General features: G+C 41.2%; 1 long non-coding RNA gene across 2 annotated transcripts; it reads right to left on the bottom strand.

Moving 5' to 3' along the window:
- Positions 1–10,621: 10,621 nt before the first annotated feature.
- LOC129818036 (uncharacterized) lies at positions 10,622–23,773 on the bottom strand. Of its 2 annotated transcripts, none has more exons than XR_008753886.1 (4): positions 23,439–23,773; positions 21,765–21,856; positions 21,420–21,458; positions 10,622–13,445 (listed from the first exon to the last, which is right to left on the bottom strand). It is a non-coding gene; the product is annotated as an uncharacterized LOC129818036 (long non-coding RNA). The 2 variants fall into 2 exon arrangements; XR_008753885.1 differs by lacking the exon at positions 23,439–23,773 and adding an exon at positions 21,938–22,389.
- Between the last annotated feature and the right edge of the window lie 283 nt (positions 23,774–24,056).

Raw genomic sequence — 24,056 nt, forward strand, 5'->3', positions numbered from 1 at the left:
CCTGGGCCTACTCCTCTCTCTCTTCTGCCCCAATCATAGACCCAAGTTCCTGCTGCTCCTCTCTCTCTTCTGCCCCAATCATAGACCCAAGTACCTTCACACACACACACACACACACACACACACACACACACACGCACACACGCACACACACACACACACACACACACACACACACACACACACACACACACACACACACACACACACACAGAGCAGAGCAGAGCAGCGTATGGAGCTCAGTCACTGATTAATGACCGGGCTTGTTTTATGATTCGATGCTGAACACCTGAAAAGTTCTGAGGGGGAAAAGGGATCAGGGAAAATATAAAAGCCTTGCCGTTTCTCAGCCCAGGCCAGACAAGGCTTGCCGTTTCTCAGCCCAGGCCAGACAAGGCTTGCCGTTTCTCAGCCCAGGCCAGACAAGGCTTGCCGTTTCTCAGCCCAGGCCAGACAAGGCTTGCCGTTTCTCAGCCCAGGCCAGACAAAGACAAAGCCTGTGTCCAAAATGACACCCTATTTGGGAGAAAGGCAGAGGCCTCTCTTTCAAGAGAGAATATTTATTCTGTGGAAATAGCGCTGGTTACATTCCACTGTCCTGCTCTGCTCTGTTCTGCTCTGCTCTGCTCTTTCCTGCTCTGCTCTGCTCTGTCCTGCTCTGCTCTGTCCTGCTCTGCTCTGCTCTGTCCTGCTCTGCTCTGCTCTGCTCTGCTCTGTTCTGTCCTGCTCTGCTCTGTCCTGCTCTGCTCTGCTCTGTTCTGTTCTGCTCTGTTCTGTTCTGTTCTGCTCTGCTCTGCTCTGCTCTGTCCTGCTCTGCTCTGCTCTGCTCTGCTCTGCTCTGTCTGCTCTGCTCTGCTCTGCTCTGCTCTGCCTGCTCTGCTCTGCCTGCTCTGCTCTGCTCTGCTCTGCTCTGCTCTGCTCTGCTCTGTTCTGCTCTGCTCTGCTCTGCCTGCTCTGCTCTGTTCTGCCTGCTCTGCTCTGCTCTGCTCTGCTCTGCTCTGTTCTGCTCTGTCTGCTCTGCTCTGCTCTGTTCTGCTCTGCTCTGTTCTGCTCTGCTCTGCTCTGCTCTGTCTCTGCTCTGCTCTGCTCTGCTCTGTTCTGCTCTGCTCTGTTCTGCTCTGCTCTGCTCTGCTCTGTTCTGCTCTGCTCTGCTCTGCTCTGTCTGCTCTGCTCTGTTCTGCTCTGCTCTGCTCTGTCTGCTCTGCTCTGCTCTGTTCTGCTCTGCTCTGTTCTGCTCTGTCTGCTCTGCTCTGTTCTGCTCTGCTCTGCTCTGCTCTGCTCTGCTCTGTTCTGCTCTGTCTGCTCTGCTCTGCTCTGTCTGCTCTGCTCTGTTCTGCCTGTCTGCTCTGCTCTGCTCTGTCTGCTCTGCTCTGCTCTGTCCTGCTCTGTCCTGCTCTGTCCTGCTCTGCTCTGCTCTGTCCTGCTCTGCTCTGCTCTGTCCTGCTCTGCTCTGCTCTGCTCTGTCTGCTCTGCTCTGCTCTGCTCTGCTCTGTTCTGCTCTGTCTGCTCTGCTCTGCTTCTGCTTCTGCTTCTGTTTCTGCTCTGCTCTGCTCTGCTCTGTTCCTGCTCTGCTCTGCTCTGCTCTGCTCTGTCTCTGCTCTGTTCTGCTCTGCTCTGCTCTGCTCTGCTCTGCCTGCTCTGTCTGTCTGCTCTGCCTGCTCTGCTCTGTTCTGCTCTGCTCTGTCTGCTCTGCTCTGCTCTGCTCTGCTCTGTTCTGCTCTGCTCTGTTCTGCTCTGTTCTGCTCTGCTCTGTTCTGCTCTGTCCTGCTCTGCTCTGTTCTGCTCTGTCCTGCTCTGTCCTGCTCTGCTCTGCTCTTCTCTGTTCTTCTCTGTTCTTCTCTGTCCTGCTCTGCTCTGAGCTGCTGAATGAGTGTGGCTGTGCAAACACACACACATACACACACGCACACACACACATGCAAGACTATCGGTGTTTCCGTTTGCACTCCATTAAATACAAGTACTAACAGAAGTTAGGACCATTTCTATGACCTGGTATTTTACCATGCTATTACAATTCAGTCTTCAAGTTGGAGACCACTGGAATCACCCCATCTCTCTCTCTCTCTCTCTCTCTCTCTCTCTCTCTCTCTCTCTCTCTCTCTCTCTCTCTCTCTCTCTCTCTGTGTCTCTCTCTCTCTCTCTGTCTCTCTGTCTCTCTCTCTCTCTCTTTATCTCTCTCTCTCTCTGTCTCTCTGTCTCTCTCTCTCTCTCTCTGTCTCTCTCTCTCTCTCTCTGTCTCTCTCTCTCTCTGTCTCTCTCTCTCTCTCTGTCTCTCTCTCTCTCTCTGTCTCTCTCTCTCTCTCTGTCTCTCTGTCTCTCTGTCTCTCTCTCTCTCTCTTTCTCTTTCTCGCTTCGCAATTCCCTTCGCAATTCACTTGTTTAAGTGGTTAAAGTCATTGGTGTGACTGCTTGACTCCTCTCAACACACAACGCAAAGGAAAACAACTTAATAAATGCAGATTTATTAGTTAATTGGTGTTTAAACGTTTAAATGGCTTCAAGCTGTTACAAGATGAACGGCAAATAGGCGGTAAGAGGAAAATGAGAGAGAAAATAAAGCCCGACTTAACATGGTAACACTAAGGATACCTACTTAACATGGTAACACTAAGGATACCTACTTAACATGGTAACACTAAGGATACCTACTTAACATGGTACCACTAAGGATACCTACTTAACATGGTAACACTAAGGATACCTACTTAACATGGTAACACTAAGGATACCTACTTAACATGGTAACACTAAGGATACCTACTTAACATGGTAACACTAAGGATACCTACTTAACATCGCATCACTAAGGATACCTACTTAACATGGTAACACTAAGGATACCTACTTAACATGGTAACACTAAGGATACCTACTTAACATGGTAACACTAAGGATACCTACTTAACATCGTAACACTAAGGATACCTACTTAACATGGTAACACTAAGGATACCTACTTAACATGGTAACACTAAGGATACCTACTTAACATGGTAACACTAAGGATACCTACTTAACATGGTAACACTAAGGATACCTACTTAACATGGTAACACTAAGGATACCTACTTAACATGGTAACACTAAGGATACCTACTTAACATGGTAACACTAAGGATACCTACTTAACATCGCATCACTAAGGATACCTACTTAACATGGTAACACTAAGGATACCTACTTAACATGGTAACACTAAGGATACCTACTTAACATGGTAACACTAAGGATACCTACTTAACATCGTAACACTAAGGATACCTACTTAACATGGTAACACTAAGGATACCTACTTAACATGGTAACACTAAGGATACCTACTTAACATGGTAACACTAAGGATACCTACTTAACATGGTAACACTAAGGATACCTACTTAACATGGTAACACTAAGGATACCTACTTAACATCGCAACACTAAGGATACCTACTTAACATGGTAACACTAAGGATACCTACTTAACATGGCAACACTAAGGATACCTACTTAACATGGTAACACTAAGGATACCTACTTAACATGGTAACACTAAGGATACCTACTTAACATGGTAACACTAAGGATACCTACTTAACATGGTAACACTAAGGATACCTACTTAACATGGTAACACTAAGGATACCTACTTAACATGGTAACACTAAGGATACCTACTTAACATCGCAACACTAAGGATACCTACTTAACATGGTAACACTAAGGATACCTACTTAACATGGCAACACTAAGGATACCTACATAAGAGAGAGAGGGAGAGAAAGGAAGAAAGAGAGACAGACAGACAGACAGACAGAGACAGAGAGAGAACAGTGACTAAGGTTTAGGGTAGAGTACCGGGTGGTAGCCAGCTAGAAACAGTGACTAAGGTTTAGGGTAGAGTACTGGGTGGTAGCCGGCTAGAAACAGTGACTAAGGTTCAGGGTAGAGTACCCGGTGGTAGCCGGCTAGAAACAGTGACTAAGGTTCAGGGTAGAGTACCGGGTGGTAGCCAGCTAGAAACAGTGACTAAGGTTCAGGGTAGAGTACCGGGTGGTAGCCAGCTAGAAACAGTCTCTAAGGTTTAGGGTAGAGTACCGGGTGGTAGCCAGCTAGAAACAGTGACTAAGGTTCAGGGCAGGGTACTGGGCCGAGGCCAGCTAGTGGGGACTGTGCAACAATCTTATGACCTGGAGAAAGAAGCTGTTTATCAGTCTCTCGGTCCCAGCTTTGTACCTGTACTGTTTCCGCCTTCTAGATGGTAGCGGGGTGAACAGGCCGTGGCTCGGGTGGCTGAGGTCCTTGATTATCTTCTAGATGGTAGCGGGGTGAACAGGCCGTGGCTCGGGTGGCTGAGGTCCTTGATTATCTTCTAGATGGTAGCGGGGTGAACAGGCCGTGACTCGGGTGGCTGAGGTCCTTGATGATCTTCTAGATGGTAGCGAGGTGAACAGGCCGTGACTCGGGTGGCTGAGGTCCTTGATGATCTTCTAGATGGTAGCAGGGTGAACAGGCCGTGGCTCGGGTGGCTGAGGTCCTTGATGATCTTCTAGATGGTAGCAGGGTGAACAGGCCGTGGCTCGGGTGGCTGTGGTCCTTGATGATCTTCTAGATGGTAGCAGGGTGAACAGGTTGTGGCTCGGGTGGCTGAGGTCCTTGATGATCTTCTAGATGGTAGCAGGGTGAACAGGCCGTGGCTCGGTGGCTGAGGTCCTTGATGATCTTCTAGATGGTAGCGGGGTGAACAGGCCGTGACTCGGGTGGCTGAGGTCCTTGATGATCTTCTAGATGGTAGCGGGGTGAACAGGCCGTGGCTCGGGTGGCTGAGGTCCTTGATGATCTTCTGGATGGTAGCAGGGTGAACAGGCCGTGGCTCGGGTGGCTGAGGTCCTTGATTATCTTCTAGATGGTAGCAGGGTGAACAGGCCGTGGCTCGGGTGGCTGAGGTCCTTGTTAATCTTCTAGATGGTAGCAGGGTGAACAGGTCGTGGCTCGGGTGGCTGAGGTCCTTGATGATCTTCTAGTTGGTAGCGGGGTGAACAGGCCGTGGCTCGGGTGGATGAGGTCCTTGATGATCTGCTAGATGGTAGCAGGGTGAACAGGCCATGGCTCGGGTGGCTGAGGTCCTTGATGATCTTCTAGATGGTAGCAGGGTGAACAGGCCGTGGCTCGGGTGGCTGAGGTCCTTGATGATCTTCTAGATGGTAGCAGGGTGAACAGGCCATGGCTCGGGTGGCTGAGGTCCTTGATGATCTTCTAGATGGTAGCAGAGTGAACAGGCCATGGCTCGGGTGGCTGAGGTCCTTGATGATCTTCTAGATGGTAGCGGGGTGAACAGGCCGTGGCTCGGGTGGCTGAGGTCCTTGATGATCTTCTTGGCCTTCCTGTGACATGGAGTGCTGTAGATGTCCTGGAGGCAGTGTGCCCCCAATGATGCTTTGGGCAGACCGCACCATCCTCTGGAGAGCGTTGCGGACAATACAATTGCTGTACCAGGTGGTGATACAGCCCAACAGGATGCTCTCAGTGGTGCATCTGTAGAAGTTTGTGAGGGTCTTAGGGGCCAAGCCACCTTTTCTTCAGCCTCCTGAGGTTGAAGAGGCGCTGTTGCACCTTCTTCACTACACTGTCTGTTTCAAGGAACTTTAAGCTTTTCATCCTGTCGATGTGGATAGGGGGCGTGCTCTCTCTGCTGTTTCCTGAAGTCCACAACCAGCTCCTTAGTTTTGTTGACGTTGAGGGACAGGTTATTTTCCTGGCACCACTCTGCCAGGGCACTCACCTCCTTCCTGTAGACTGTCTCATCATTGTTGGTAATCAGGTCTACCACTGTTGTGACGTCTGCAAACGTGATGAGTTGGAGACATGCGTGGCCACGCAGTCAGGTGAATTAATCTCCCAATGTCTGGTGGAAAGCAGACTGAACCAGGTTTTTCCTCTAGGATTTAGCCTGTGCTTAGCTTCATTCTGTTTCTTTTCATCCTGAAAAACTCCCCAGCCCTTAACGACTACAAGCATATCCATAACATTATGCAGCCACCACTATGCTTAAAAATATGGAGAGTGGTACTCAGTAATGTGTTGTATTGGATTTGCCCCAAACATAACAATTTGTATTCAGGACAAAAAGTGAATTGCTTTGCCACATTTTTTGCAGTATTCCTTTAGTGCCTTGTTGCAAACCGGATGCATGATTTGGCATAGTTTTATTCTGTACAGGCTTCCTTCTTTTCAATCTGTCATTTAGGTTCGTATTGTAGAGTAACTACAATGTTGTGGATCCATCCTCAGTTTTCTCCCGTCACAGCCATTAAACCCTGTAACTGTTTTAAAGTCACCATTGGCCTCATGGTGAAATCCCTGAGCAGTTTCCTTCCTCTCCGGCATCTAAGTTAGGAAGGACACCTGTACCTTTGTAGCGACTGGTTGTATTGATATGAAATCCAATGTGTAATTAATAACTTCACCATGCTCAAAGGGATATTAATTGTATGTCTGTGTTCCTGAGATGAGGTAGTCATTGAAAAATCATGTTAAACACTATTATTGCACACAGAGTCCATGCAACTTATTATGTGACTTGTTAAGCAAATGTTTCCTCCTGAACTTATGTAGGACGAACATAACAAAAGGTTTGAAAACTTATTGACTCAAGACATTTCAGATTTCATTTGTAAGGAATTCTACAACAAACAAAAAAAATCTAAAAAAACAACATTTGACTTTGACATTAGGTGTGAAAGGCCAGTGAAAGAAAAATCTTAATTTAATCCATTTTAAATTCAGGCTGTATTTAAATATGAAATTGGTAGCCCACAATTGCTATTGTTTTTTTCATGCTCCCTTTTTTTTTTTTTTGTAACTATCTGACATATTGAAGTCTTTTAAATATAGAAAGTCTCCACTTACACAAAGCCGAGATGTTGTGTATGGGTTTGAGTTGACCATTGGCATGCTTGTACATAGGCGACAGCTGATTAGACTGCAAACAAATCCCCCCCCACCCCCCCCCCCCCAAAAAATTACCAAAGCAGGAAATGTGGATTTGGGCCTTTACCTTATGCAGCTGCCATTGTGTTTAAACGAGTCAAGTTAAGACAAAGCATTACACCGTCTGTCTCCCAGGTTGGGCTTTCCAAAGCCTCAATCCTCAGTATAAAACATGTAGAAGTAAGACTTGAATCATTCATGTCCATGTCCATCCATCCTAATCAGACTATAAAGTAACTCTTCAGAAATACAATTCTCTGGCATCCTCTGGATTTCATTGGCTCTCACTCTCCTCGGTGACACTTCTTCAAATCAACCTTGAAACACGGCTTACTTTAATGGAAAGAACCTGCACAATCTCCATCAAAAACGCTTTAAGTAACACCATAAAGCTTTAGTATCTGTTGGTTTATGTGTCGTTCAAGCTCAGGAAATGTCTCGGCGGCTAAAAAACACATTGTGGAGACTTATTCATCGATTATTAATATCAACCTATGAGGTTTTGAGGAGAAAAATATTACACGACTCAGATAGAACCTTGAAATTATTATCATTATTAGAGCTAGTAATTATTAGCATTAAATACTATAAATACTGCTAATAATATCTGCCATTATAGCTAAAACACCCATTAATTCCTAATCCGCAGCAGTAATTACAGCATGGATCAGGTTTTTTGTCAGGCTCGTTCTGCTTCCTGAGAGTAAGACAATTTAAAACTAGTCTCAGAGGCAGAGAGAGGAGGGAGAGAGAGAGAGAGAGGGGAAGAGGAGAGAGAGGCAGAGAGAGAGATGGGATGAGGAGAGAGAGAGAGGGGAAGAGCAGAGAGAGAGAGAGGTGGAAAGAGGAGGGAGAGAGAGAGAGAGAGAGAGAGAGAGAGAGAGAGAGAGAGAGAGAGAGAGGGAAGAGGAGAGAGAGGCAGAGAGAGAGAGAGATGAGAAGAGGAGAGAGAGAGAGAGAGAGAGAGAGAGAGAGAGAGAGAGGAGAGAGAGAGAGAGAGAGAGAGAGAGAGAGAGAGAGAGAGAGAGAGAGAGAGAGAGAGAGAGAGAGAGAGAGAGAGAGAGAGAGAGAGAGAGAGAGATGGGAGGAGGAGCGAGAGAGAGGGGAAGAGGAGAGAGAGATGAGAAGAGAAGAGGAGAGAGAGAGAGAGACAGAGAGAGAGAGAGAGAGAGAGAGAGAGAGAGACAGACAGACAGAGAGAGAGAGAGAGAGAGAGAGAGAGAGAGAGAGAGAGAGAGAGAGAGAGAGAGAGAGAGAGAGAGAGAGAGAGAGAGAGTCAGAGAGAGAGCGATGGGAAGAGGAGAGAGAGATGAGAAAGGGGCTAGGAATACGGCTGGGCGATATGGATGGAATCCAGGTTTCGTGACTGCTTCCCTCCTCTCCTTGTTTCGTCTTTATTTTGAATGTAATCAGTCTCTTTTTGACTGACAGGCATGACCAAAACAGATCATGTTGAATAGAGAAAAGCAGGGAGCAGTCAGGCTTGCATTGGAACTACTTTATCTGTCTTCGTCCCAAACGTCATCCTATTCCCTATATAGCACACGTTTTTAACCTCCTGTATAGGACGCCATTTGGAACAGAGTCTGTGTAGAAGTAGATCAAATGGAACGTTGCAGGATATTATTAAGACAGTATTTACCCTGAACGGTGTCTTAATAATGCTATGCCCGATTAGGAGAACAAAAATATGGCATGCCATCAGGGCCTATCTTCCGCCTTCACCCAAATCTCTCCTCGTACAGTGGAACTCTGTCACAGAGACACACACACACAGACACACACACACACACACACAGACACACACACACACAGACACACACACAGACACACACACACACACACACACACACACACACACACACAGACACACACACACACACACACACACACACACACACACACACACACACACACACACACACACACGGAACTCTGGCACAGACAGAAAAGGGGCTGAGCCTCACTGGCTGTTGCTTTTCTCTCACAAAAGAAAAATATAAATGCCACAGATTGATTTTTAGTGATCACCTCCTCTGATGTTTCAGCTTGAAAAGATAAATAAAATTTAAAAAAATAGCTTACATTTAGGTCTGTGTACATTACACATATAAGATTTTGGGGTTTTCATTTTTTTTTTTTTCTTTGTTTGTCAATTCACACTTTTATTAAACATTTCCTCCCCTCTATCGCTTGCCAACTCCAGGTTGCGTGGCAACAGGGTAGAGCAGTGTTCGTACCCGCCTCCCACCCTTCCTCGCCACCCTACAATACAATTCACATGGCACCCTACTCCCTATTAAAGTGCACTTCTTAAAGTAAAGTAGTGAAAGTAGTGAACTGTTAATGGCATTAGGGACGCAGCCTATAACACGGAGCGTAAACATGGACGTTGCCAAAACCTTAAATAACCATTCAAATCTTAAAAACAGAGAGTGAGGTATCTGGAAGATGAAAGGGTTACGTGGCATTATATTTTAGGATAATCCCATATTGCCATTTTTTTTTTATGTGGGTGATTCAATATAAAATGCTTAATCCAACTCCTGATAGACTAGGCCTATGCATTGGCAGTAGGCTTGGCACCACACACTCATCCATACACAAACAACACTGTTCTTAGGCCTCCTTAGAGACAGGAAGCAGTGGCCTCCTTAGAGACAGGAAGCAGTGGCCTCCTTAGAGACAGGAAGCAGTGGCCTCCTTAGAGACAGGAAGCAGTGGCCTCCTTAGAGACAGGAAGCAGTGGCCTCCTTAGAGACAGGAAGCAGTGGTCTCCTTAGAGACAGGAAGCAGTGGCCTCCTTAGAGACAGGAAGCAGTGGTCTCCTTAGAGACAGCAAGCAGTGGTCTCCTTAGAGACAGGAAGCAGTGGTCTCCTTAGAGACAGGAAGCAGTGGTCTCCTTAGAGACAGGAAGCAGTGGTCTCCTTAGAGACAGGAAGCAGTGGTCTCCTTAGAGACAGGAAGCAGTGGTCTCCTTAGAGACAGCAAGCAGTGGCCTCCTTAGAGACAGGAAGCAGTGGCCTCCTTAGAGACAGGAAGCAGTGGTCTCCTTAGAGACAGGAAGCAGTGGCCTCCTTAGAGACAGGAAGCAGTGGCCTCCTTAGAGACAGGAAGCAGTGGCCTCCTTAGAGACAGGAAGCAGTGGCCTCCTTAGAGACGGGAAGCAGTGGCCTCCTTAGAAACGGGAAGCAGTGGTCTCCTTAGAGACAGGAAGCAGTGGCCTCCTTAGAGACTGGAAGCAGTGGCCTCCTTAGAGACTGGAAGCAGTGGCCTCCTTAGAGACAGGAAGCAGTGGCCTCCTTAGAGACAGGAAGCAGTGGTTTCCTTAGAGACAGGAAGCAGTGGCCTCCTTAGAGACTGGAAGCAGTGGCCTCCTTAGAAACAGGAAGCCGTGCATCAGTAGCATGGTCTAAGTTAGGAACTGACTCAAAATAGAACCTGGTTGTTTTCACCCACACTAAAACAGTTTATTTTTTAAACATATGAAAAATATATATTTTTATAATTACACCTCCAAAAACCAGGACACTTTCAATGCCAGAATCGCTTCTCTCCTTTCAGAAAAGATATTTATACAGTACCGGTCAAAAGTCTGGACACACCTACTCATTCCAGGGTTTTTCTTTATTTTTACTATTTTCTACATTGTAGAATAATAGTGAAGACATCAAAACTATGAAATAACACAGTAACCAAAAAAAGTGTTAAACAAATCAAAATAGATTATCTATTTTAGATTCTACAAAGTAGTCTTTGCCTTGATGACAGCTTTGCACCCTCTCAAAAGCAGCTTTATTTTATTTATTTAACTAGGCAAGTCAGTTAAGAACAGAATCGTATTTTCAATGACAACCTAGTTAACTGACTTGTTCAGGGGCAGAACGACAGATTTGTACCTTGTCAGCTCGGGGATTCGAACTTGCAAACTCACGTTTACTAGCCCAACGCTTTAACCACTATGCTACCCTGCCGCCCATTTGTGACAAATGTTTTTCCACCAATCTTGAAGGAGTTCCCAAATATGCTGAGCGCGTATGCTGCTTTTCCTTCACTCTGCGGTCCAAATTATCCCCAACCATCTGAACTGTGTTGAGGTCGGGTGACTGTGGAGGCCAGGTCATCTGATGCAGCACTCCATCACTCTCCTTCTTGGTCAACTAGCCCCTACACAGCCTGGAGGTGTGTTTTGGGTCATTGTCCTGTTGAAAAACGAATGATAGCTCCACTAAGCTCAAACCAAATGGGATGGCGTATCGCTGCAGAATGCTGTGGTAGCCATGCTGGTTAACTGTGCTTGAATTCTAAATAAATCACTGACAGTGCCACCAGCAAAGCACCCAACATCATACAACCTCCTCCATGCTTCACGGTGGGAACCACACATGCGGAGATCATCCATTCATGATGATCCGTTCACCTACTCTGCATCTCACAAAGACACGGCGGTTGGAACCAAAAATCTCAAATTTAGACTCATCAGACCAAAGGACAAATTTCCACCGGTCTAATGTCCATTGCTTGTGTTTTTAGCCCAAGCAAGTCTCTTCTTATTATTGGTGTCCTTTAGTAGTGGTTTCTTTACAGAAATTCAACCATGAAGGCCTGATTCACACAGTCTCCTCTGAACAGTTGATGTTGAGATGCGTCTGTTACTTGAACTCTGTGAAGCATTTATTTGGGCTGCAATCTGAGATGCAGTTAACTCTAATGGACTTATATCCTCTGCAATAGAGGTAACTCTGGGTTGGTGGTCCACATGAGAGCCAGTTTCATCATAGCGCTTGATAGTTTTTGCGACTGCACTTGAAGAATATTTTACAAGTTTCGAGATTGACTGACCTTCATGTCTTAAAAAAATGATGGACTGTAATTTCTCTTTGCTTATTTGAGCTGTTCTTGCCCTAATATGGACTTGGTCTTTTACCAAATAGGGCTATCTTCTGTATACCGCCCCTACCTTGTCACAACACAAATGATTGGCTCAAACACATTAAGAATGAAACAAATTCCACAAATTAACTTTTAACAAAGCACACCTGTTAATTGAAATGCATTCCTGGTGGCTACCTTATGATTCTGGTTGAGAGAATGCCAAGACTGTGGCTACTTTGAAGAATCTCAAATATAAAATATATTTTCATGTGTTTAACACTTTTTTGGTTACTACATGAATCCATATGTGTTATTTCATAGTTTGAATGTCTTCACTACTATTCTACAATGTACAAAACAGTACAAAATTAAGAAAAACCCTGGAATGAGTAGGTGTGTCCAAACTTTAGACTGGTACTGTATATATATATATATATTACATATATTCATTTGTCGCACATACACTGCTCTTTAACACACCCACAATTACAATATCCACTGGTACGTTACCATAGCAGGTGTGATAGAAATTAAAATCTTGATATAGTGGTGCATTGGAATATGACGATACAAATTATGCTACAAAGCCAAATTAAATGACCTACCTACAGAAAGAAATGACCTACCTACAGTATAGAGAGAAATAGTCTACCTACAGAGAGAAATAGTCTACTGTACCTATTGAGGGAAATGACAATGCAAAGTCTATTCCAGAACACAAACATGTCTGCCACTGTGCTAGAGACAAAATAGTGAACCGTAAACCACATAGGTCTACAAATGAAAACAAAAAAAATAAAAAATTCAGAATCGCTCTCTTTAAACCCACAACTGTCGGTACAGTTGGAACTGTATATAGTAGAACTGCCACTGGTGTGGTACACCTGCTGTTAATACCCAAAGAGGAAAGGAGTCTTCATTGAGGCCAGACGCTTAAAGAGACATCAGGCATTCTCAGCTACGGGGGCTACTGAGTGGGAGGTCCAAAGACGTGTGAACGATTTCCATGTACTGTACAGCACATGTAAGCCCGGTACTGTCACGGTCAATACCAACAGAGATATTCACAGCTTTAAAGGGTTATTGATAATAGTGTGTGTGTGTGTGTGTGTGTGTGTGTGTGTGTGTGTGTGTGTGTGTGTGTGTGTGTGTGTGTGTGTGTGTGTGTGTGTGTGTGTGTGTGTGTGTGTGTGTGTGTGTGTGTGTGTGTGTGTTGTACAATGTAATATCTGATGCACAACGCTAACCCATTAGGCACAAACGTCTATTCAACGTCAACACAACGTCAATTCAACGTCTATTCTACGTCGGTGCGAACGTAATTTCATTGAAATGACGTGGAGACAATGTTGATTCAACCAGTGTGTGCTCAGAGGGAAAAGACATCTCCAATAATATATTTAAACTCATTATTAAGAGAACAAAAATGTGACGCAACAAAAAAAATTATAACAATGGTATGTTAAACAACATGTGCAATAGCCACAACTAGAATTGCGTTATTTAAATGAATTGAGATTGACATACTTGAGCCTGCAAAATGTCCACTTCCCAGAGAGGTTGGTCCGTGTTTACCACTTACAGGAGGAGAGAACATCTGAAAGAAAATAAACAGTAAGATACTTTACAACAGAGAGAGACAACTCTTTTAATTGTTTAAAAGTTAAATAATAAATCAATCAATCAATAATAGCACGTGTTCTAGTGAAAATGTTTTATGACTGTGCAGTACTATTATGAGGCTGTAAACACACTAACACAATAAAGCATAAGAATGGTCTATGGTGGGAACACAAGCCAATTTCAAGAGGGTGCTTCAAACACCAATACTGTAATGGTATTTCCATGATGGACTCTCTCTGCTGTATATGATACATGTGGACATCGATATTGCCCTAGTGGTGTATTCTATATGTATCATTATCCTTAAAGCTCTAGTGGTGTATTCTATATGTATCATTATCCTTAAAGCCCTAGTGGTGTATTCTATATGTATCATTATCCTTAAAGCTCTAGTGGTGTATTCTATATGTATCATTATCCTTAAAGCCCTAGTGGTGTATTCTATATGTATCATTATCCTTAAAGCCCTAGTGGTGTATTCTATATGTATCCTTAAAGCCCTAGTGGTGTATTCTATATGTATCATTATCCTTAAAGCCCTAGTGGTGTATTCTATATGTATCCTTAAAGCCCTAGTGGTGTATTCTATATGTATCATTATCCTTAAAGCTCTAGTGGTGTATTCTATATGTATCATTATCCTTAAAGCCCTAGTGGTGTATTCTATATGTATCATTATCCTTAAAGCCCTAGTGGTGTATTCTATATGTATCCTTAAAGCCCTAGTGGTGTATTCTATATGTATCATTATCCTTAAAGCCCTAGTGGTGTATTCTATATGTATCCTTAAAGCCCTAGTGGTGTATTCTATATGTATCATTATCCTTAAAGCCCTAGTGGTGTATTCTATATGTATCCTTAAAGCCCTAGTGGTGTATTCTATATGTATCCTTATCCTTAAAGCCCTAGTGGTGTATTCTATATGTATCCTTATCCTTAAAGCCCTAGTGGTGTATTCTATATGTATCATTATCCTTAAAGCCCTAGTGGTGTATTCTATATGTATCCTTAAAGCCCTAGTGGTGTATTCTATATGTATCCTTAAAGCCCTAGTGGTGTATTCTATATGTATCATTATCCTTAAAGCCCTAGTGGTGTATTCTATATGTATCCTTAAAGCCCTAGTGGTGTATTCTATATGTATCCTTATCCTTAAAGCCCTAGTGGTGTATTCTATATGTATCATTATCCTTAAAGCCCTAGTGGTGTATTCTATATGTATCCTTATCCTTAAAGCCCTAGTGGTGTATTCTATATGTATCATTATCCTTAAAGCCCTAGTGGTGTATTCTATATGTATCCTTAAAGCCCTAGTGGTGTATTCTATATGTATCCTTATCCTTAAAGCCCTAGTGGTGTATTCTATATGTATCCTTAAAGCCCTAGTGGTGTATTCTATATGTATCCTTAAAGCCCTAGTGGTGTATTCTATATGTATCCTTAAAGCCCTAGTGGTGTATTCTATATGTATCCTTAAAGCCCTAGTGGTGTATTCTATATGTATCCTTAAAGCCCTAGTGGTGTATTCTATATGTATCCTTAAAGCCCTAGTGGTGTGTTCTATATGTATCCTTATCCTTAAAGCCCTAGTGGTGTATTCTATACGTATCCTTAAAGCCCTAGTGGTGTATTCTATATGTATCCTTAAAGCCCTAGTGGTGTATTCTATATGTATCCTTAAAGCCCTAGTGGTGTATTCTATATGTATCATTATCCTTAAAGCCCTAGTGGTGTATTCTATATGTATCGTTATCCTTAAAGCCCTAGTGGTGTATTCTATATGTATCCTTATCCTTAAAGCCCTAGTGGTGTATTCTATATGTATCCTTAAAGCCCTAGTGGTGTATTCTATATGTATCATTATCCTTAAAGCCCTAGTGGTGTATTCTATATGTATCCTTAAAGCCCTAGTGGTGTATTCTATATGTATCATTATCCTTAAAGCCCTAGTGGTGTATTCTATATGTATCATTATCCTTAAAGCCCTAGTGGTGTATTCTATATGTATCCTTAAAGCCCTAGTGGTGTATTCTATATGTATCCTTAAAGCCCTAGTGGTGTATTCTATATGTATCCTTAAAGCCCTAGTGGTGTATTCTATACGTATCCTTAAAGCCCTAGTGGTGTATTCTATATGTATCCTTAAAGCCCTAGTGGTGTATTCTATATGTATCCTTAAAGCCCTAGTGGTGTATTCTATATGTATCATTATCCTTAAAGCCCTAGTGGTGTATTCTATATGTATCATTATCCTTAAAGCTCTAGTGGTGTATTCTATATGTATCATTATCCTTAAAGCCCTAGTGGTGTATTCTATATGTATCATTATCCTTAAAGCTCTAGTGGTGTATTCTATATGTATCATTATCCTTAAAGCCCTAGTGGTGTATTCTATATGTATCATTATCCTTAAAGCCCTAGTGGTGTATTCTATATGTATCCTTAAAGCCCTAGTGGTGTATTCTATATGTATCATTATCCTTAAAGCCCTAGTGGTGTATTCTATATGTATCCTTAAAGCCCTAGTGGTGTATTCTATATGTATCATTATCCTTAAAGCTCTAGTGGTGTATTCTATATGTATCATTATCCTTAAAGCCCTAGTGGTGTATTCTATATGTATCATTATCCTTAAAGCCCTAGTGGTGTATTCTATATGTATCCTTAAAGCCCTAGTGGTGTATTCTATATGTATCATTATCCTTAAAGCCCTAGTGGTGTATTCTATATGTATCCTTAAAGCCCTAGTGGTGTATTCTATATGTATCATTATCCTTAAAGCCCTAGTGGTGTATTCTATATGTATCCTTAAAGCCCTAGTGGTGTATTCTATATGTATCCTTATCCTTAAAGCCCTAGTGGTGTATTCTATATGTATCCTTATCCTTAAAGCCCTAGTGGTGTATTCTATATGTATCATTATCCTTAAAGCCCTAGTGGTGTATTCTATATGTATCCTTAAAGCCCTAGTGGTGTATTCTATATGTATCCTTAAAGCCCTAGTGGTGTATTCTATATGTATCATTATCCTTAAAGCCCTAGTGGTGTATTCTATATGTATCCTTAAAGCCCTAGTGGTGTATTCTATATGTATCCTTATCCTTAAAGCCCTAGTGGTGTATTCTATATGTATCATTATCCTTAAAGCCCTAGTGGTGTATTCTATATGTATCCTTATCCTTAAAGCCCTAGTGGTGTATTCTATATGTATCATTATCCTTAAAGCCCTAGTGGTGTATTCTATATGTATCCTTAAAGCCCTAGTGGTGTATTCTATATGTATCCTTATCCTTAAAGCCCTAGTGGTGTATTCTATATGTATCCTTAAAGCCCTAGTGGTGTATTCTATATGTATCCTTAAAGCCCTAGTGGTGTATTCTATATGTATCCTTAAAGCCCTAGTGGTGTATTCTATATGTATCCTTAAAGCCCTAGTGGTGTATTCTATATGTATCCTTAAAGCCCTAGTGGTGTATTCTATATGTATCCTTAAAGCCCTAGTGGTGTGTTCTATATGTATCCTTATCCTTAAAGCCCTAGTGGTGTATTCTATACGTATCCTTAAAGCCCTAGTGGTGTATTCTATATGTATCCTTAAAGCCCTAGTGGTGTATTCTATATGTATCCTTAAAGCCCTAGTGGTGTATTCTATATGTATCATTATCCTTAAAGCCCTAGTGGTGTATTCTATATGTATCGTTATCCTTAAAGCCCTAGTGGTGTATTCTATATGTATCCTTATCCTTAAAGCCCTAGTGGTGTATTCTATATGTATCCTTAAAGCCCTAGTGGTGTATTCTATATGTATCATTATCCTTAAAGCCCTAGTGGTGTATTCTATATGTATCCTTAAAGCCCTAGTGGTGTATTCTATATGTATCATTATCCTTAAAGCCCTAGTGGTGTATTCTATATGTATCATTATCCTTAAAGCCCTAGTGGTGTATTCTATATGTATCCTTAAAGCCCTAGTGGTGTATTCTATATGTATCCTTAAAGCCCTAGTGGTGTATTCTATATGTATCCTTAAAGCCCTAGTGGTGTATTCTATACGTATCCTTAAAGCCCTAGTGGTGTATTCTATATGTATCCTTAAAGCCCTAGTGGTGTATTCTATATGTATCCTTAAAGCCCTAGTGGTGTATTCTATATGTATCATTATCCTTAAAGCCCTAGTGGTGTATTCTATATGTATCCTTAAAGCCCTAGTGGTGTATTCTATACGTATCATTATCCTTAAAGCCCTAGTGGTGTATTCTATATGTATCCTTAAAGCCCTAGTGGTGTATTCTATACGTATCCTTAAAGCCCTAGTGGTGTATTCTATATGTATCATTATCCTTAAAGCCCTAGTGGTGTATTCTATACGTATCATTATCCTTAAAGCCCTAGTGGTGTATTCTATATGTATCCTTAAAGCCCTAGTGGTGTGTTCTATATGTATCCTTAAAGCCCTAGTGGTGTATTCTATATGTATCCTTAAAGCCCTAGTGGTGTATTCTATATGTATCCTTAAAGCCCTAGTGGTGTATTCTATATGTATCCTTAAAGCCCTAGTGGTGTATTCTATATGTATCCTTAAAGCCCTAGTGGTGTATTCTATATGTATCCTTAAAGCCCTAGTGGTGTATTCTATATGTATCCTTAAAGCCCTAGTGGTGTATTCTATATGTATCCTTAAAGCCCTAGTGGTGTATTCTATATGTATCCTTAAAGCCCTAGTGGTGTATTCTATATGTATCATTATCCTTAAAGCCCTAGTGGTGTATTCTATATTTATCCTTATCCTTAAAGCCCTAGTGGTGTATTCTATATGTATCATTATCCTTAAAGCCCTAGTGGTGTATTCTATATGTATCCTTAAAGCCCTAGTGGTGTATTCTATATGTATCATTATCCTTAAAGCCCTAGTGGTGTATTCTATATGTATCATTATCCTTAAAGCCCTAGTGGTGTATTCTATATGTATCCTTAAAGCCCTAGTGGTGTATTCTATATGTATCATTATCCTTAAAGCCCTAGTGGTGTATTCTATATGTATCCTTAAAGCCCTAGTGGTGTATTCTATATGTATCATTATCCTTAAAGCCCTAGTGGTGTATTCTATATGTATCCTTATCCTTAAAGCCCTAGTGGTGTATTCTATATGTATCATTATCCTTAAAGCCCTAGTGGTGTATTCTATAAGTATCATTAAAGCCCTAGTGGTGTATTCTATATGTATCCTTAAAGCCCTAGTGGTGTATTCTATATGTATCCTTAAAGCCCTAGTGGTGTATTCTATATGTATCCTTAAAGCCCTAGTGGTGTATTCTATATGTATCATTATCCTTAAAGCCCTAGTGGTGTATTCTATATGTATCCTTAAAGCCCTAGTGGTGTATTCTATATGTATCCTTAAAGCCCTAGTGGTGTATTCTATATGTATCCTTAAAGCCCTAGTGGTGTATTCTATATGTATCCTTAAAGCCCTAGTGGTGTATTCTATATGTATCCTTAAAGCCCTAGTGGTGTATTCTATATGTATCCTTAAAGCCCTAGTGGTGTATTCTATATGTATCCTTATCCTTAAAGCCCTAGTGGTGTATTCTATATGTATCCTTAAAGCCGTAGTGGTGTATTCTATATGTATCCTTAAAGCCCTAGTGGTGTATTCTATATGTATCATTATCCTTAAAGCCCTAGTGGTGTATTCTATATGTATCATTATCCTTAAAGCCCTAGTGGTGTATTCTATAAGTATCATTAAAGCCCTAGTGGTGTATTCTATATGTATCCTTAAAGCCCTAGTGGTGTATTCTATATGTATCCTTAAAGCCCTAGTGGTGTATTCTATATGTATCCTTAAAGCCCTAGTGGTGTATTCTATATGTATCATTATCCTTAAAGCCCTAGTGGTGTATTCTATATGTATCCTTAAAGCCCTAGTGGTGTATTCTATATGTATCCTTAAAGCCCTAGTGGTGTATTCTATATGTATCCTTAAAGCCCTAGTGGTGTATTCTATATGTATCCTTAAAGCCCTAGTGGTGTATTCTATATGTATCCTTAAAGCCGTAGTGGTGTATTCTATATGTATCCTTAAAGCCCTAGTGGTGTATTCTATATGTATCAATATCCTTAAAGCCCTAGTGGTGTATTCTATACGTATCCTTAAAACCCTAGTGGTGCATTCTATATGTATCCTTAAAGCCCTAGTGGTGTATTCTATATGTATCATTATCCTTAAAGCCCTAGTGGTGTGTTCTATATGTATCCTTAAAGCCCTAGTGGTGTATTCTATATGTATCCTTAAAGCCCTAGTGGTGTATTCTATATGTATCCTTAAAGCCCTAGTGGTGTATTCTATATGTATCCTTAAAGCCCTAGTGGTGTATTCTATATGTATCATTATCCTTAAAGCCCTAGTGGTGTGTTCTATATGTATCCTTAAAGCCCTAGTGGTGTATTCTATATGTATCCTTAAAGCCCTAGTGGTGTATTCTATATGTATCCTTAAAGCCCTAGTGGTGTATTCTATATGTATCCTTAAAGCCCTAATGGTGTATTCTATATGTATCATTAAAGCCCTAGTGGTGTATTCTATATGTATCCTTAAAGCCCTAGTGGTGTATTCTATATGTATCCTTAAAGCCCTAGTGGTGTATTCTATATGTATCATTATCCTTAAAGCCCTAGTGGTGTATTCTATATGTATCATTATCCTTAAAGCCCTAGTGGTGTATTCTATATGTATCCTTAAAGCCCTAGTGGTGTATTCTATATGTATCATTATCCTTAAAGCCCTAGTGGTGTATTCTATATGTATCCTTAAAGCCCTAGTGGTGTATTCTATATGTATCATTATCCTTAAAGCCCTAGTGGTGTATTCTATATGTATCATTATCCTTAAAGCCCTAGTGGTGTATTCTATATGTATCCTTAAAGCCCTAGTGGTGTATTCTATATGTATCCTTAAAGCCCTAGTGGTGTATTCTATATGTATCCTTAAAGCCCTAGTGGTGTATTCTATATGTATCATTATCCTTAAAGCCCTAGTGGTGTATTCTATATGTATCATTATCCTTAAAGCCCTAGTGGTGTATTCTATATGTATCCTTAAAGCCCTAGTGGTGTATTCTATATGTATCCTTAAAGCCCTAGTGGTGTATTCTATATGTATCATTATCCTTAAAGCCCTAGTGGTGTATTCTATATGTATCCTTAAAGCCCTAGTGGTGTATTCTATATGTATCATTATCCTTAAAGCCCTAGTGGTGTATTCTATATGTATCATTATCCTTAAAGCCCTAGTGGTGTATTCTATATGTATCATTATCCTTAAAGCCCTAGTGGTGTATTCTATATGTATCCTTAAAGCCGTAGTGGTGTACTCTATACGTATCCTTAGAATTAGGACATGAAAAATGTGCCTATTGCCTACTCCCCCGAAATAACAGCAATTTAATACTGTGGCTATTATGCCTACCTAACTGTAAAAAGACTGATCTGGATTATCAAGTAGGATGTTTTTGCCCTTGATATATAAAAAGCGCTTTATATATGTTTCTCAGACAGCTAGCTCGAAGTTGACCAAGAGTTACGAGTATTATTGGTTCATGAAAACATGACCATAGGCACGTTTCCTTGTCCGAAACTTCACGAACATAAAGCGTTTCTATAAAGACAAATATTTGCCACGACACAGAACAGGTCTGAATAAAGTCAACTATCCGTTATTAAATAAAAACATAAACATTGTAAAAGTACCGGTAACATATGTGTTATAAAAGCATCGTTTATTTGTTATTATGTCTTATGGGGCTCGTCCCGCATGCAGTTATGACTGGGAACTGTGAGAGCTGTCACTATAGAATGGATAAAAAGACAAGGAACAACACGTATTCAACATGTTCTATTCTAGGACACAATGAAACAAGAAACAAATACTTAAAATGGGATATACTACCATTGATGTTGGGAACATTTTCAAATCGCTGTTTCGCATCTATAGAAACAACACAATTACTAATGCAATATCATATTTCTCGGCACATATTTTTTGGGGGAAAAAAACACTTAGTAATAGAAAAAACACAATTCATTTAACTTTCTTTAAATCATATTGTTTACCCTTGAGTTAAAGACGTACAAGAGAGAGAGAAAAATAACACTTTTAAAGAAATAGCCTACCTCACAATGAATACCAAAAAAACATGAGTCTATCTATTGCCATACAAATCAAAATTATAAACAGTCACCGGTAGGTCGGTGCCGTGGTTTCGGTCATTGCTATATTATAACAATTGCTTACCGCACTGAAATCCAGTAAGTCGCTCAGTTCTTTGTCTGTCCCTATGGCAGCCATTCGCTGTTGGTGATGCATTTTAGAAAAATCACACAAACCTAAAAAACATGGAAACAAATAGCGGTCAGAGGACGCCAGTTCTCGCACGGATAGGAGGGGTACCGACCTTAATCACTCACTATATGAGATCTTCCTCACAATCAACACACGACCGGGAACCGGGAGTCGCGCAAATTCCACTTTGCATTCAAATCTATTATGTTTCAACGCATCCTTGTGCCACGGGAGGTTTAGATAAATAAAAATAAAAAAGAATCCGGTAATTGTATGAAAGAAATAGACATATGCGAATGTTTCCCCAAGTCCAGTCCTGGCTGTGCAAAAGGCAGTTTAGCCCGGAGATCAAGTGACAATCCCGTGCATAGAAAAATAAATAAATAAACGCTATAAAGACAGCGGAAAATGTACACAAAACGGACTTGTTAACTAGCCAACACAGGCAGTGAAAGTATGACAGAACGTTTGTAAATATCCGTTTGATAATTGGGAATATGATCATTGAGGACTTTTATTAATTTCCACTGAGCTGGGTTTGAGCCCCATGTGCGTGTCACAGAATAGTAGACTAATACCGTTGGTTTCTACAGCCACCTAGCTACCTTTTAATATATCGATACCTGCACTTTTACTACCAGTATTTGTCGGGTTGAAATGTACATTACAAAAGGGGGAAATAATAAAAGTGATTGATATTCCATAAAATAAATCTTTGTTTTCATTGATGGATTTAGAACGCCGATATATTTGTGTTCAACAGAATGTCAATCTGTCTGTCAACATCTCAAACCACCGAAAATCTTGGTTGGCACATTATGGATATTGCGCCGATGTTGAAAATAACTTTTATTTCGATAGTAGCTAGTCTAGTCTTTAAAATTGTGAAAATCTTGTTGTCATTACAAGATAACAAAGCCCATATTCACTTGCTCACTGGGTTGTATGTATTTGTGTAAATTGAGGCTTGAGTTACTTGCTACATGATCATTGAGTTATACCTGCAACACTGTAGCTGCTGGAAGTCTTCAATGATGATGACGAGACTGCGAACGATATTTATAGTCAGTATCCAAATATAGTTGGACTATAGGCTAGTTGTGTTTTTGGCATCAACACAGGTAGCCTATACTATTCTATCACAGGCGATGAAACGTGCAAATAAAAATATTTGACGTTACATAAAATAAGTTACCATTTTGCCCTATTTTCAGAGCTAAGAGACTAACACAGCTAACGTGGACTGGCTAACATTTTTCCGCGAAATACTGTCATAAAGTGGTGCCTGTCTGTGTTGAGGACTTGGGTGGCGGTGGATAGCTACGGACACGAACTATGAGTATTTCCTTTAACCTGTCACATTTGGACATGAACTGTCCCAACTACCCGGGACAGTTTGATTGATCAATCAACAATGGTGTCTTCGTCTGCAACCAATAGAAAAGTTGTAGCAGACTGGCTGTCAGTCTGTCTACCTTGCGATGCCAGCCAGACAGGCACAGAAGGGAAACGATTCCAACTTGGCTGACAAAACAGTTTTATGAAATCCACATACTGGGTATGTCGCCAACTGTCCTTGTTGTAAATAAGTTGCACCAACATCAAAATAAAATAAAATAAAATTACCTTAGTTTGATATGTTTACGTAATCCACAAAAGTGTATATATTTGATATGCTCTCCTATGTGTAAACTCAACGATAGCTGACGACTTTTGACTGTGCTAGCGGAGCTATCCGAAATATTTATCTTCTCTACGATGTTAGCGGCTACATTTGTTTGAAAATTCAAATATGCTTTCCGGTGTTAGGGTCAACTTTGCAGCAAAACGTAGTTGTACATCCAGGGGCTGCCTTAAATTAGACCGTGTGGCTTGTTTTCACATCCTATGCAGTTAGCTACCAAGCTAGCTGTCTACTTTTCCATTGCTCTAGTCTAGCTCTCAGTGTTGTCGCGTGTGTCACAGGCGCTAGCATCAATGTCGCGGTCGTCACTAGTTACCACAGTCACAACGTCATAATTATGGCTAAACCCCGCCTTATTTCTACACTTTATCTCCTTCAAATCAGATGTTTAACCTAATCCTAAACCTTAACAATAAACGTAACTACACTGCTAACCTTGTGCCTGCTAACCTTATGCCTAGTGTTAAATTAAGACCTTAAAAAAGCACATTTTTTTGTTTTCATAAGTTTTTAAGATATAGCCAATTGTGACTTTGTGGCTGTGGTAACTAGTGACATAC

The sequence above is a fragment of the Salvelinus fontinalis genome, chromosome 21, assembly GCF_029448725.1.
Source record: "Salvelinus fontinalis isolate EN_2023a chromosome 21, ASM2944872v1, whole genome shotgun sequence".
In the NCBI taxonomy this organism is placed as follows: Eukaryota; Metazoa; Chordata; class Actinopteri; order Salmoniformes; family Salmonidae; genus Salvelinus; species Salvelinus fontinalis.